This window comes from Pristis pectinata, chromosome 6, assembly GCF_009764475.1.
Source record: "Pristis pectinata isolate sPriPec2 chromosome 6, sPriPec2.1.pri, whole genome shotgun sequence".
Taxonomy (NCBI): Eukaryota; Metazoa; Chordata; class Chondrichthyes; order Rhinopristiformes; family Pristidae; genus Pristis; species Pristis pectinata.
The window spans coordinates 111,062,139-111,078,188 of NC_067410.1; positions in this window are offsets into that span (position 1 = coordinate 111,062,139).

The window sequence follows — 16,050 nt, forward strand, 5'->3', positions numbered from 1 at the left end:
TTCAGCATTTTGCAGGGACAGTTCCCCTTGTGACTCCCTTGTCTGCTTCTCCGTTCCTGCCAACCAACCCCCCTTCTTGCGGCACTTACAGTGATGCAACGCCTGCCCTCTCAGCTCTTCCCTTCCCACCATCCAGAGACCCAAACAGCCTGTCCAGGTGAAACGGTGATTCATTTGCACTTCTTCCAATATGGTGTTCTGCATCTTGGTGTTCACAACGTGTTCTCCTCTGAACTGGAGGGACCAAATGCAGATTGGGTGATCGCTTTCCAGATCACCTGTGTTCAGTCTGCAGGGGTGACCTTGAGATGTCTGTTACCTGCCACTTTGATTCCCCATCCTGCTCCCACTCTGACCTATCAGTCTGTGGCCTCCTGCACACTCGTGGTGAAACCCAACACAAGGTTTGTGATTGGATATTCACTTCCCAGGCCCCCTTCTTGCTCTCAGCTTTTTAGCACAGCACCAGAAACCCCAAAAGGTTTTTTGCTATCCTCAGCTTTTTAGAACAGCAGCATGACTTGTCAAAGGTCAAGAAATTGTTGTTCACTAAGCTAAATTCCCTTTTACAAAAACAACAGACAATTGTCAAGGCTCGAGATGTTGTTGTTTGCTGAGTTAAACTTCTAACCAATATTCCCTGCTCAGCCTCTTGACATAAACAAGAGACAAGTGGGGTCCACGTTAATGTAATCAAACACTCCAGTCATCTGACCTGAAAACGTGGTTGAAAAACATCACATGCCAATGATGTCAACGAAGTGGAAGACAGTGTATATGTTAGAATTCATTCCCCAGCCTTTGGTGTTTGCGACGGACGACTTGCTGGTATGACTTTTTAGCTTGTAAGAATTTACTTGCTTTTGGAAATCCTTTGTTAAGTTACAAATCTTTGTTAAGAATTACTTATTGGCAATTAAACATGTCTCACATAAAATAAACTGTGTTTAGGCTGCTCGTTAGCTGGAAGTATCTCCTCCTTGGTTGGGAGGGGGGACACACCGCTCGAAGTAGTGAGTATTGACAGCTAGACCTTTCCGTAGAGACTAAAGTAGTGAAGCAAATTAGCCCTTCTAACCAATGTTGTAGGTGATATAGTATAATCTCCCTATAGTGAGGGCACTCATAGATACTCAAACCAGATAGGGCTTAAGTTTAGAGGTCTCGGATGGTACACTCAGTATCATCACAGGTTGAGGAACAGCACATCATTTTCCATCTCGGCATGTTGCAACCCTCTGGACAATATTGAAGTCTACAACTTCAGTTAACCTGATATCTCAGTCTAATCAGTCGTCCATCTATAACATTAGCTCAAAACTGTTTTTTTCCCCTATTTTTCTTCCTCTTTTTTTCTCTCTCTCTCTGGGAGTGGAGGACATGCCCGGCCTGACCTGCAGGGCTTGTCCTCTTGCTCTGCATTTCGCAACTCCTACATTCTTTTGTCCACTCTCTAACTGCTCCCATTCACTCACTGGCTGTCTACTGCTTGTCCCTATGGTCATCCCAGTTTTACCCGATCAGAGACACTCCCTCCCCAACCCTCCCTGTAGCTTTACAAGTTTCTTTTATCTCCTTTTCAGTTCTGACGAAGGGTCTTTGACCTGAAACGTTGACTCTTTCTCTTCCCACAGATGCTGCCTGAGCTGCTGAGTGTTTCCAGCATTTTCTGCGTTGGTGCAAGGTGATTACTGTCGGTAAGGAGAATGAGGAAAAGCAGTATAATTTAAAGCACACACTCCTAAAACGGGTGCAGGAACAGAGAGACTTGGGTCTATACAGTATATTGGATAAATCTTTGAAATTAGCAGGACAGTCTGAGATCACAATTAACCTCAGTACTGAAGGATCTCACCTCCATTTGGATAATCTTTCTCCGGGCCAGTTCCCAACGTTGGTTGTAGCGTGCTTGGTCCTTATCCAGTTTCCATCGTCACTCTCACAAGACTGGATCCAGTCACAGAATGGTCTTGAATTGTCATTGAAATCACATCTAGTGATGTAGTCTACAGAAAAACAATCGAAAGGTGCAACTTTTACTTTTTACTCCCTTCAGGAGACTGATAAACAGCTCAGCAGGAGAACATAAGTTTATAAACAAAGATAGAGACATAGAGTCATACAGCACGGAAACAGGCTCACTGGCCCATGATGTCCATGCCACTCATTACATCGAATCCCATTTACCCAGAGTTTCTATGTCTTGGTGATTCAGATGCTTCTCAAATATTGTGAGCGTCTTTGCCTCCACCACCCCGCAGGAAGCCAATTCCAGACTACAACCACCATCTGTGTGAAAAGGATCCACATCAGATCCCCTCTAAGCATCCTACCTCTCACAAAGCCTATGCCCTCTTGTCTTAGACACCTCTTACCATGGGAAAAAAGTTTTATCTACCCTATCGATCCCCCTCATAATTTTTGTATACCTCAGATTACCCTGCAGCCTCCTCCACTCCAGGGAGAACAAGACCAGCCTATCCAGTCTCTCCTTATAACTGAAATGTTACAATCACAACCAATGTTGTTTGGTAGAATCTCAGATGACAACAAAGAGACATACAGGAGTGAGGTAGATCGGCTGGTTGAGTGGTGTCACAACAACAACCTCGCACTCAACATCAGCAAGACCAAGGAATGATTGTGGACGTCAGGAAGGGGAAGTCGGGAGAACACACACCAGTCCTCATTGAGGGGTCACCGGTGGAAAGGGTGAGCAGCTTCAAGTTCCTGAGCATCAACATGTCGGAGGACCTATCCTGGGCCCAACACATTGATGCAATCACGAAGAAGGCACGCTAGCAGCCCTACTTCATTGGAGTTTGAGGAGAATCAGCATGTCACCAAAGACTCCTACAAATTTCTATAGACGTACAGTGCAGAGCGTTCTGACTGGTCGCATCACTGCCTGGTATGGAGGCTCCAATGCACAGGATCGCAAGAGGCTGCAGAAGGTTGTCAACTTAGCCAACTACATCATGGGCACAACCCTCCCCACCATTCAGGACACATTAATGAGGCCATGCCTTAAGGAGGTGGCATCCAACACTAATGACCCTCACCATCTGGGACATGCCCTCTTCTCATTACTACCATCGGGGAGGAGGTACAGGAGCCTGAAGACCCACACTCAATGATACAGGAACAGCTTCTCCCTTCAGCCATCAGATTTCTGAATGTCCATGAACCCAATGAACACTCATTATTCCTTTTTCTTGCACTATTTATTTTTGTAATTTTATGTCTTTGCACTGTACTGCTGCTGCAAAGCAACACATTTCACATCATTTAAGTCTGTGATAATAATTCTGATCCTGATCCTGATCGTGATCCAGGCAACATCCTGGTGAATCTTCTCTGGAAATGGAGCAAAAGCCTGAAGGTGCAGGAAATTTGAAACAGGACAGGAAAAGTACTGGTGATTGGGCAACTTCATTGTGTCTGGTGCACATAACTACTTATTTATTATTTTGTGAGCCAAGGCCAGCATTTATTGCCCATGCTTAATTGCCCTTGAGTAGGTGGTGATGAGTGTTAGGGGTGCTCTCATAGTGCTGATGGGAGGGAGTTCCAGGACTTAGACTTAGCGTTGATGAAAGGCCATTGGTGTTGAAGTCCATAGTGAAAGAGGCAACCCAGGCAGATAGGATGGTGAAGAAGGCATATGGCACACTTGCCTTCAGAGATCAGGACATTGAAAATAAAAGTTGGATTATTATGTTGCAAGTTTACAAAACACTTTTGACCGCACTTGGAGCACTGCGTGCAGTTCTGGTCACCACACTGTAGAAAGGATGTGGCTGCGCTGGAGAGAGTGCAGAGGACGCTCACCGGGACGTTGTCTTGATTGGTTTTGTTATGGGAAGAGATTACAAAGGGTGAGGGGGTGACCTTATAGTGCTGTATAAAATTATAAGAGGCACAGATAAGGTATTAGTCAAAATCATTTTTTCATGGTAGTGGTGTCAAAAACCAGAGGGCACAGGCTTATGAGAGGAAGGAGTTTTTAAAGGGGATCTGAGGAGAAAGTTTTTTTCACACAGAGAGTGTTTGATATCTGGAACATACCACCAGGGAGGCGGTGGAGTTAGATACAATCACTAAGACACACTTAGACAGGCACTTAAATAGGGGCATAGAAGGATATGGACCTGATGTGAACAAATCGGATTAGTGTAGCTGGGCAAAAATGTCGACATGGACTTGGTGGGCCAAAGGGCCTATTTCTGTGTTGGACCTTTCTGTGATTCTATCACCAGCAATGTGTCAGAATGTGTGAGTTGAAGGGAATCTGTAGGAGATGAGCACCAGCTACCTTGTCCTTCTTTGTTATCAAGGTCACAGGCTTGGGAAACGCTCTCAGGATTGCCCAGATGAGTAATTGAGGAGTGTTTTGTAAAAGGCAAACACTACAGTCATTGTGTGTCAATGTAGAGGGAGTGAATGTTTGGGAGGTGAATGTGATATCTCAACTTTACACCAGGACTACATTGGTTCAAGAAGGCAGCTCACCATCTCCTTCCCCAAGGGCAATAAATGCTGAACCTGCCAGTTATGTAAGATAAGATAAGATAAGATTTCTTTATTAGTCACATGTACATCAAAACACACAGTGAAATGCACCTTTTGCGTCGAGTGTTCTGGGGGCAGCCCGCAAGTGTTGCCACGCTTCTGATGCCAACATAGCACGCCCACAACTTCCTAACCCATATTCTGATAAAAAATAAACCTAAGACAAAACTCTAGCCCTGACTTTAATTAGAAAGGAGGAGTGAATTTGGACTCTAAATGGTCGCCTGGCTCACTGACAAGGCTGGGTATTTTAATCCCCATGCCTCATTCAAGTGTATCTGGAGCAAGCTTCGGTAAGGACAGCCTGCTGCTTGGGAGTCATCTGAGTAAGACAGTTGGTAACCAACCGGAACATCCTGGTGATGAACTACACTGCTGCCCTGAGGTGTGGAGGGATGTATTTTTCTCTAGCTAAGAGAAAAGCAGAATGCCAATTTCCTTATTGGGACCAGAGGAACATTCCTGCTCCTCTTCCTGGCCCATAAGGAAACATTCTACAAAAATAAGGCACTTCATCTCTCAAAGTCCATCAATAAAAGCATTACTGATTTACTTGCCTGAGTCATCATGATTTATTGTCAAGCTAAATAAGGTAACCAGCACAAGGAAATAACCTTCACGACCTCAACCATCAATATACCCACCACAGAGCCACACACAAAAAGCTGGAGGAACTCAGTGTGTCAGGCAGCATCTATGGAGGGAAATGTACAGTCGGCATTTCGGGTGGAGGCCCTTCACCAGGACTGAAAGAAAGAGAGGAGAGAGCCAGATAAAGTGGCGGAGCAAGAGCTGGCAGGTGATAGGTGGATCCGGGCAAGGGGGTGATAGGCAGATGGGGGAGGGTGGGGGAGGGGAAAGAGACAGGGTGATGGGAGCTGGTTGGATCAGGAGGAGGGAAGAGAAGAAGGGGGACGAGGGAGAGCGGTTACCAGAAGTTTGAGAATTTGCCGTTCGTGCCGGCAGGTTGGAGACCGCTCAGGCGGAATATGAGGTGCTGTTCCTCTAATTTGCATTTGGCCGTGACCTGGCAGTGGAGGAGGCCGTGGACAGACATGTTGCTGTGGGAATGGGAAGTGGAATTAAAATGACTGGCCCCCGGGAGATCCCGGCTGGCACGGCGGGCAGAGCGAAGGTGCTCGGTGAAGCCCACGCCGACATGTAGGTCTCCACCCGAAACGCCGACTGTACATTTCCCTCCATAGATGCTGCCTGACACTGAGTTCCTCCAGCTTTTTGTCTGTGGCTCTGTGGTGGGTATATTGATAGTTGAGGTCCTGAAGGTTATTTCCTTCTTGCAGTCCAGATGAATGGTCTCATCTTTGTGTGTTGCTCCAGGTTCCAGCGTTTGAAGTCTCTTGGGTACCCACCATAGACGTGTGTGTTCACTCAGACGTGACTGATGCATTGGTCTTTCGAGAGAGATATAGCACAGAAGCAGGCCCTTCAGCCCGTTGAATACATGCTGGCTACCAACCACCCATTTTCATTAATCCTCCATTAATCCCATTTTATTATTCTCCCCCCAGATCCTACCAATGCCAGGGTCAATTTACAACCTCCCAAACTGCACATCTTTGGGATGTGGGAGGAAACCAGAGCATCCGGAAAAAAAGATCCCAGGCAGTCACAAGGGGAACGTGCAAGATCCATACAGACAGCACCTGAGGTCAGGATTAAACCTGGGTTCCTGGTGATGTGAGGCAGCAGCTCTACCCTGGGAGCCACTGGGCCACCCTTTGTGAAGACATAAAGATCAATTTTGCCGCTTCCTTGGTCAGGGATTTTTTTTAAATGATGAACTACTTCACCTGTTCCCGATGCTGCTTTAATGCTTTTAGAATTAATGTAAAATAAGGTACAACTATTGCAAACTGGAACATGTGGCATTTCTAAGGCTGGCATCTTTAAAAACATAATCCCTTGCTTCCTGCATTAGCTCCCAATTTACAAACAATTATAGCATACTGCTTCTGTTCTTGGGCTAGCCATCCTAGAATAATGACTTGGAGACAAGTTCAAATCCCACTATGGCATCTGGGGAATTTAAATTTGCTTAATTAAAGCAAAATGACATCAATAATGAACAAGAAACACCGGGTATTCTGAACAGGTCTGGTGGCTTCTGTGCTTAGGGAAGCAGTTAATTTTTCAAGTCGATGACTTTTGATCTGTGCTAGGAATTGTTCAAGATAAAACAAAGGTTGAAGATGCAGAGAAAGGACAAGGGAATAAGAGAACTACAAACTCTGATGAACAGGCCCTCCATTTCATTCTCTCCTCTCCCTCCAGTTATCTGCATCTTAAAATGTTTCATTTCAACCATTCCCAATTCTGGTTTTATTTAAAATTCCTTACTTTGTTGTGTTCAGTTCTGGTCACTTCATTATAGGAAGGATGTGGAAGCTTTAGAGAGGGTGAAGAGGAGATTTACCAGAATGTTGCCTGGATTGGAGAGCATGTCTTATGAGGATAGGTTGAGCGAGCTCGGGCTTTTCTCTTTGGAGAGAAGGAGGATGAGAGGGGACTTGATAGAGGTGTACAAGATGATGAGAGGCATAGATCGAGTGGACAGTCAGAGACTTTTTCCCAGGGTGACAATGGCTCACACGAGGGGGCATAATTTTAAGGTGATTGGTATTGGTATTGTATTGGTTTATTATTGTCACTTGTACCAAGGTACAGTGAAAAGCTTGTCTTACAAACCAATCGTACAGGTCAATTCATTACACAGTACAGTTACATTGAGTTAGTACAAAGTGCATTAACGGAGTAAAGGTAAAAAACAATAACAGTACAGAGTAAAATGTCACAGCTACAGAGAAAGTGCAGTGCAATAAGGTACAAGGTCACAACAAGGTAGATCATGAGGTCAGAGTCCATCTCATTGTATAAAGGAACCGTTCAATAGTCTTATCACAGTGGGGTAGAAACTGTCCTGAAGTCTGGAGTCTTAAGCCTTAAGTCTTAAGTCTTAAGATTGGAGGAAGGTACAGGGGGGATGTCAGAGTTAATTATTTTACACAGAGAGTGGTGGGTGTGTGGAACGCACTGCCGGCAGAGGTTGTGGGTGCAGATACATAGAAACATAGAAAAACTACAGCACAATTCAGGCCCTTCAGCCCACAAAGCTGTGCTGACAATGTCCCTACTCTAGAAATTACTAGGCTTAGCCATAGCCCTCTATTTTACTCAGCTCCATATACCTACCTAACAGTCTCTTAAAAGACCCTAACGTATCAGCCTCCACCACCGTTGCCAGCAGCCCATTCCACACACTCACCACTCTCTGAGTAAAAAACTTACCCCTAACAGCTCCTCTATATCTGTTCCCCAGCACCTTAAACCTATGTCCTCTTGACATACATTAGGGACATTTAAGAGACTCTTAGATAGCCACATGAATGATCGAAAAATGGGTGGGCTATGTGGGAGGGAAGGGTTAGATAGATCTTAGAGAAGGACAAAATGTCACACATTATGGGCTGAAAGGTCTGTACTGTGCTATAAAGTTCTATGTTCTATTTTCTTATACCTGCAGTATTTTGCTTTTGTGTCGGTATCAACAAAGATGCCAATAAAACCAGTGGACCAACATAAAAAGCTGCCTGGTTCACTCTTGTCCTCAGAGAAGGGAAGCTGTTCACACCAGCTCCACAGCAACATGGCTGATGCTTAATTATCCACTGAAATGGCTCAGCAACCACTTAGTTTATGGACAATTAGGGGAAAGGCAATTAACCCACCCATGCCAGCAAACCAAACGTTCTACAAAAGATTCTTTTTAATCTCTATGTCTACCTAAAACTGAAATTAAACATCTGGAAAGATGCACTAGGTCAGTCTGCCACACATATAGAACATTCACTCATCTTGAGAAACAAAGGACTGCAGATGCTGGAATCTAGATGATAAACACTATGAGGCAGGCCAGGCAGCATCCGTGGAGAAAAGCAGGCTGTCAACGTTTCATTCATCGAAAATCCTGAAACTTTTTGGGAAAGTTTCACTCATCTTTTCCTTTCAGCTATCAACTAGGCTGCAGTCATTTCCAAAATGTTATCATTTCTCTTACCAACTGGATTGTACCATCTGAATTAACACTGATCGCTGGTAGTCCAGTTGTTTTTAACATACCTGCACCTGGAATCCAGATGTTTAGGCTCTTTTGTGTGCGCGAAATGTTCTTCTCACTGTGTGTTTAATAAAATTCATTACTTATCAGTCTTGAAGCATTTGAACAGTTGGACCATTTTCAACAAATCAAATTTGATCTTAATTTTTTTTATTAAACACTTAGGTGTATCTCTCCTCATCACAAGACCCTGAGGTTCAGTGGTACACCGGAACTCAGAATTGAACCACCACCAATGCTCATTATGTCTAGGTAAGAACATGAGAAGCAGGAGCAAGGTTTGGTCAGTCAGCCCCTCAATCCTATTCTGGCACTCAATAAGGTTATCCTTGATCTGAACTTGGATTCAGTTTCACTTTCCTGTCTGTTCTCTACAGTCCTTGACTCCTGCTTAAACAGAACATCTGCCCTCCCAGGCCCTCAATAAAGTCAATGAATAAGCCTCCAGGGGTTTCAGTGGTCAAGAATTCCAATGATTCCTGATACTCTGACATCCAGCATAGAATTGATGGACTCAATGGTCTCCTTCTATGTCACAATAAAAGACGAGAAATACTAATTTATGTGAGCATAAATTTCTCCTCGACATCATCTTAAATAAACAACTCCTTTTTCTGAAGCTATGCCCATTAGTTCCAGATTCCCCCACAAGAAGAAACTTCCTACCCTGTGAAACCCCCTCAGAATCTTATTTGTTTCAATTCACTTCTCATCCTTCTTAATTCCAATGTCTTAAGCCCAGTTTGTACAATTGTTCCTGTAAAGACAATTCCTTCATTGCAGGAATCAATCTAGTGAGTTTAAAGAGACAGAAGGCAGCTGGTCTAATCTCTGTCATTGAGAAAATGTTGGAATCAATTATGAAGAAAGTAATAGTAGATCATTTGGAAAATCATAGGACAATTAGGCAAAGTCAATGTGATTTTATGAAAGTAAATAATGTTTGACAAATTTTTTTGAGGATCTTTTGCATACTCCCTGACCACAGCAGTGGTACCAGAGGATTGGAGGATGGTGAATGATGTTCCGTTGTTCAAGAAAGGTAATGGGAATAATCCTGGGAATTATAACCAGTGAGTCTTACGTTAGTGGTGGGCAAGCTATTAGAAAGGATTCTTAGGGATAGGATTTATGAGCATTTAAAAAAGCATGGTCTTATTAAGGACGGTTAACATGGCTTTGTGAGGGGCAGGTCATGCCTCATGAGCCTAACAGTTTTTTGAGAAGGTGACAAAACAAATTGATGAAGGTAGAGATGTGGTGTATGTGGACTTTAGTAAGGTGTTTGACAAGGTTCCCCATAGAACCATAGAACCATACAGCACAAAACAGGCCCTTCGGCCCACCATGTTGTGCCATCCATCAGACCACCCTCACACTACCTAACCCCTTCCTCCCGCATATCCCTCCATCTCACATTCCTCCATATGCCTATCCAACAAGCTCTTGAACCTGTTCAATGTATCTGCCTCCACCACCACCCCAGGCAGTGCATTCCATGCACCAACCACTCTCTGCGTGAAAAACCTCCCCCTGACATCTCCCCTGAACCTCCCACCCATAACCTTAAAGCCATGACCTCTCGTCTTGAGCATTGGTGCCCTGGGAAGGAGGCGCTGACTGTCTACTCTATCTATTCCTCTCAGTATTTTATATACCTCTATCATGTCTCCTCTCATCCTTCTCCTTTCCAGTGAATAAAGCCCTAGCACCTTAAGCCTCTCCTCAAATTCAATACTCTCCAATCCAGGCAGCATCCTGGTAAATCTCCTCTGCACCTTCTCCAATGCCTCCACATCCTTCCCCATGGTAAGCTCATCCAGAAAGTCACGAGGTATGGGATCCATGGAGACTTGGCTGTGTGGATTCGGAATTGGCTTGCCCACAGAAGGCAGAGGGTGGTAGTAAATGGAGAGTATTTCGCCTGGAGGTCGGTGACCAGTGGTGTCCTGCAGGGCTCTGTTCTGGGACCCCTGCTCTTTGTTATTTTAGTAAATGACTTGGATGATGAAGTGGAGGGGTGGGTTAGTAAGTTTGCAGATGACACAAAGATTGGAGCTGTTGGGGATAGTGTAGTGTGTCATAGGTTACAATGTCGTAGATGTCATAAGTTACTCTGTCATAGACAGGATGCAGAATTGGGCAGAGAAGTGGCAGATGGAGTTCAATCTGGAAAAGTGTGAAGTGATACACTTTGGAAGATTGAACTTGAAGGCAGAGCACAAGGTTAATGGCAAGATTTTTAGCAGTGTGGAGGAGCAGAGGGATCTTGGGGTCCATGTCCATAGATCCCTCAAAGTTGCCACGCAAGTTGATAGGGTGGTTAAGAAGGCGTATGGCCTTCATTAGTCGGGGGATTGAGTTCAAAAGCCACAAGGTAATGTTGCAGTTCTATAAAACTCTAGTTAGACCATACTTAGCGTATTCTGTTCAGTTCTGGTCACCTCATTATAGGAAGGATGTGGAAGCTTTAGAGAGGGTGCAGAGGAGATTTACCAGGATGCTGCCTGGATTAGATAACATGTCTTATGAGGAAAGGTTGAGCGAGCTAGGGCTTTTCTCTTTGGAGCAACGCAGGATGAGAGGCGACTTGATGGAGGTGTATAAGATTATGAAGAGCATAGATAGAGTGGACAGCCAGCACCTTTTCCCCAGGGCGGCAGTGGCCAATACCAGAGGACATCTGTTTAAGGTGAGTGGAGGAAAGTTTAGGGGAGATGTCAGAGGTAGGTTTTTACACAGAGAGTGGTGGGTGCCTGGAACGCACTGCCGGGGGTGGTGGTAGAGGCTGATACAATGGGGACATTTAAGAGACTCTTAGGTAAGATAAGATATCTTTATTAGTCTCACATACACCAAAGCACACAGTGAAATGCATCTTTTGCGTAGAATGTTCTGGGGGCAGTCCGCAAGTGTCGCCACATTTCTGACACCAACATAGCGTGCCCACAACTTCCTAGCTCATACAATAGGCACATGGATGGAAGAAAAATGGAGGGTTATGGGCTGTGTAGGAGGGAAGGGTTAGATTGATCATGGAGTAGGTTTATATAGGTCGGCACAACATCGTGGGCTGAAGGGTCTGTACTGTGCTGTACTGGTCTATGTTCCGTATATTATGCAGGGTGGATAAGGGGAACCATACATGTAGTGTCTTTGGATTTTGAGAAGGTATTCAATAAGGTGCCACATAAAAGATTACTGTACAGATAAGAGCACATATAGTTGGGGTAATATATTGGCATGGATACGGGAATAACTATAATTCTTCGGACCATGCTTTCAATCACCTCCATTTGCAGCTGTGCCTTCAACCTCCTGGACCCTGAGCTCTGGAATTCCCTCTCCAAATGTCTCTGGTTCTCTCTCTTCCCCTTTTAAACTCTCCTTAAAACCTCCTTCTGTCATCAAGCTTACAGTCAACCTACGTATTATCAACTTACGTGCCCAAGCAAGAGACTGCAAGTGCTCGAATCTGGAGCTTAAAGCAAACTGTCGGAGGAACTCAGCAGGTTGAGCAGCGTCTCTGGGGGGAAAGGGATTGTCGATGTTTCAGATCGAGACCCTGCATCAGACCAAAACATGGACAATTCCTTTCCCCTCGCAGATGCTGCTTGATCCGCTGAGTTCCTCCAGCAGTTTGTTCTAAGCTCAGCTGATGTGGCACTGTTTCAAAATTGCTCCTGTAAGATGCTTGGGATGTTTTACTATGTTAGGTACTATATAAATATATTATTACAACTTCCACTCTTCTGTGCAGTTTGGAACAATTTCCTGATTGTCAATAACTGCAGGCAATAAATCAAATCTGGACAGTATCAATGTTGGTTCCTTAAAGACTTTTTTTTGAAGGAAGAAGGGGCATAACTTTCACCGGATTTAAAAGTCATTACTTCTTCTACCAGCTCTCAGCTCCTCCACTCTTTTACTGAAGGCACTAATTCTTTCTGGAAATTCATCAGCTGTTGACTCACCATCACCTTCCTCCCCAGCCACTTGGCATTCTTCAACCTTGTCATTAGCCTAATGTAGTCACAGGGAGATTTACCTAATTGGAAACAATTCTGGTTTTCATTGAAGGGTTATCTAGGATTGGTGCAAAATCAGGATTCAATCTGATCCAACGAATTCCTGTGCGACTAGTTAAGTTAAAATTAACTACCATCCTAAGTAAATGTCAGCTATTGAGAGATGTACGGTATTAACAACAGCCGAACACTGCCTTTTATCTTCAACAGTTCTCATACAAACACACTTCCAATTCTGGTCACTAACAATAAACAATAACACTGTATTCATTCTCCTAGTTATGTTATCCCTACATACTAGCCTTCATACCATCAGCATATTTGACAATGAAATAGTGAATGAAGGTACAAATTAAATTGAACTTACCTTTTCCCTGATGTAATGGTTTGCAACAACTGCACCCCAAACAGGAGAAATGGGAAATTGATGCCCCCCATTTTCAGTCTATTTCTAGACTGATTCAGGCATGCAGATTCATGGCTGATTCTTACTGCTGTGCCCAGGGAAATAACTGCATGCTGAAGTTAATGAGTAAAAACCAGCGATAGATCAAGCAATAAAAAATGTGAAGGCACTTCCGTCACCAATCACTTTCTGAGCAGTGGATCTACCCATTGACCTGTTGATAGCAATTGATTTGCAGGCAGAACTTCACAACGGGGTACAGTTTTTCCCATTGCACCATCAGTTTCCTGTTACATTCTAACATAGTTTAACGCAAATGGATGCTTCATGGTCAGTGCATACAAATGGGCTGAAGGGCCTACTTCTATGTTGTATGACTCTACACTTCTCTATCTGGACTTGTACTGAAAGTCTCAACCTCAAATGCCGGTTGTTCATTTCCTCCACAGATGCTGACTGACCTGCTCAGTTCTTCCAGCAGTTTTTTTTTGCTTGTTAAAGGATGTAAATGGGGCACTGAGTATAAAGTCAAGAAGTCATGTTGCAACTGTATAAAACTTTGGTTAGGCTGCAATTGGAGTATTGTGTGCAGTTCTGGTCTCTGCTTTACAGGAAGGATGTGGTAGTTTTGGAGATGGTGCAGAAGAGGTTCACCAGGATGCTGCCTGGATTGGAGAGTATTGGCTATAAGGAGAGGTTGAACAAACTTGGGTTGTTTTCTCTGGAGAGTTGGAGGCTGAGGGGAGACCTGATAGAGGTTTATAAAACTATGAGGGGCATAGATAGGGTAGATAGAGTCTTTTTTTTCAGGGTGGGAATGTCAAATACTAGAGGGCATAGGTTTAAGATGAAAGGGGAAAGTTTAAAGGGGATGTGCAGGGTAAGTTCTTTAGTAGGTGCCTGCAACACACCTGTTTAAGAGGCATTTAGACAGGCTCATAAACAAGCAGGGAATAGAGGGATGTGGATCATGTGCAGGCAGATGGGATTAGTTTAGATTGGCATCATGGTTGGCATTACATGGTGGGCTGAAGGTCCTGTTCCCGTGCTGTACTGTTCTATGTTCCTCCACAACAGTTTTATCCTTTTTCTATGTAAGGAAACCAGAACTGGATACGGTACTCCACCTGACGGATTCACATCCAACACCTTCAACATTCACAATCTCGACTATGTGTGTATCATCTACACTGCAGTTACTCACCTAGGCTACTCCAACAGTACCTCACAAACTCACGACCTTAGCTGTTCAAGGAAGTGCCTCATCGCCTCAAGGGTAATAAATTCCAAACTTGCCCAGTGCTGACCACATGTCGTGAGGGAACAAAATATTGGAGGGATTATTAAACCCTCTTCTGGAACTGAAAAGGACCAAGTTAAAGTGCCTGTGATGCCTTAGCGGATCAAGCCCGGTGGGTTTGAACACGGCTGGGATTATAAAATTAGTAAAGGGAAATTATGATAAATTTTGTGGGCCAATCTGTACCCATGCAAAGTAAAGGATGCCAGGCTAATCAAACTAGAAAACCACTCACAGAAAGAGGAGCATAGAAAATAGAGTCATAGAATCATACAGCACGGAAACAGGCCAACTGGTCCATGCTGACCAAGATGCCCATCTAAGCCAGTCCCATTTGCCCGCATTTAGCCCATATCCCTCTAAACCTTTCCTATCCATGCATCTGTCCAAGTGCCTTTTAAATGTTGTTATTTTACTTATCTCAACAACTTCCTCTGGCAGCTCATTCCATAGACCCATCACGCTCTGTATGAAGAAGTTGTCCCTCAGGTCCCCTTTAAATCTTTCTCCTCTCACCTTAAACCTACGCCCTCTAGTTTTTGATTCCCTTTCTCTGGGAAAAAAGACTGTATGCATTCACCCAATCTACACCCCATGATTTTATGCATAAGGTAGTTCTATATATATTCTACAAAGTAGTCACCCCTCAGTCTTCACTGCACTTCACTCAGTCTAACCCTAACCCTCACCCCTCACTCCAAGGACCAAAGTCCTAGCCTGGCCAACCTCTCCTTATAACTCAGGCCCTTTAAGTCCTGGCAACATTCTTGTTAATCTATTTTGCACTCTTTCCAGCTTAATGATGTCTTTCCTGTAACAGGGTGACCAGAACTGCACCCAATGGTAAAAATGGCGTGGAATTTGAGGTAAGATTTATCTGCTTGTTCTCATTTTCCCTTCTAAAATGCATCACTTTGCACTTCCGACAGTGAATTCCATCTGCCATGGCTTTTCACAGGACTGCAACACGTCCACATCCTCCCTATGTCTGCTACAAGCTTCATCTCCAGTGGCCACGTTTCTGAGTTTTATGTATCATGTGTACAAATGTCCCATTAACGGAAGTCCAAATCATTAACGTTTGCATCCAAAACAACAGTGACCCTAATACTGAACCCTGGAGAATACCCTTTAATTCCCATAGGTTTTAAATTTGCCAACTATTCTAACAGCAGATTAAAATGCAAAACAGTGCTGGAATAAAACAAAGTCACATTTTGGATGTGTTCAAAGTAATGAAATGTGGCCGATCAAATGCAGTAAATAAGAAAGTAGTAATAACAAGTAGTAAGTTTGAGGAGATTCGGTCTGTCACCAAAGACACTTGCAAATTTCTACAGATGTACGGTGGAGAGCATTCTGACTGGTTGTATCACAGCCTGGTATGGAGGATCCAATGCACAGGATCGAAAAAGGCTGCAGAGGGTTGTAGACTCAGCCAGCTCCATCACGGGCACAACCCTCCCCACCATCGAGGACGTCCTCCAGAGGCGGTGCCTCAAGAAGGCAGCATCCATCATTAAGGACCCTCACCACCCGGGACATGCCCTCTTCTTGCTACTACTGTTACAAGTCAGGTTGCTATTTGGTGAATATCTCTTTAAGGCAC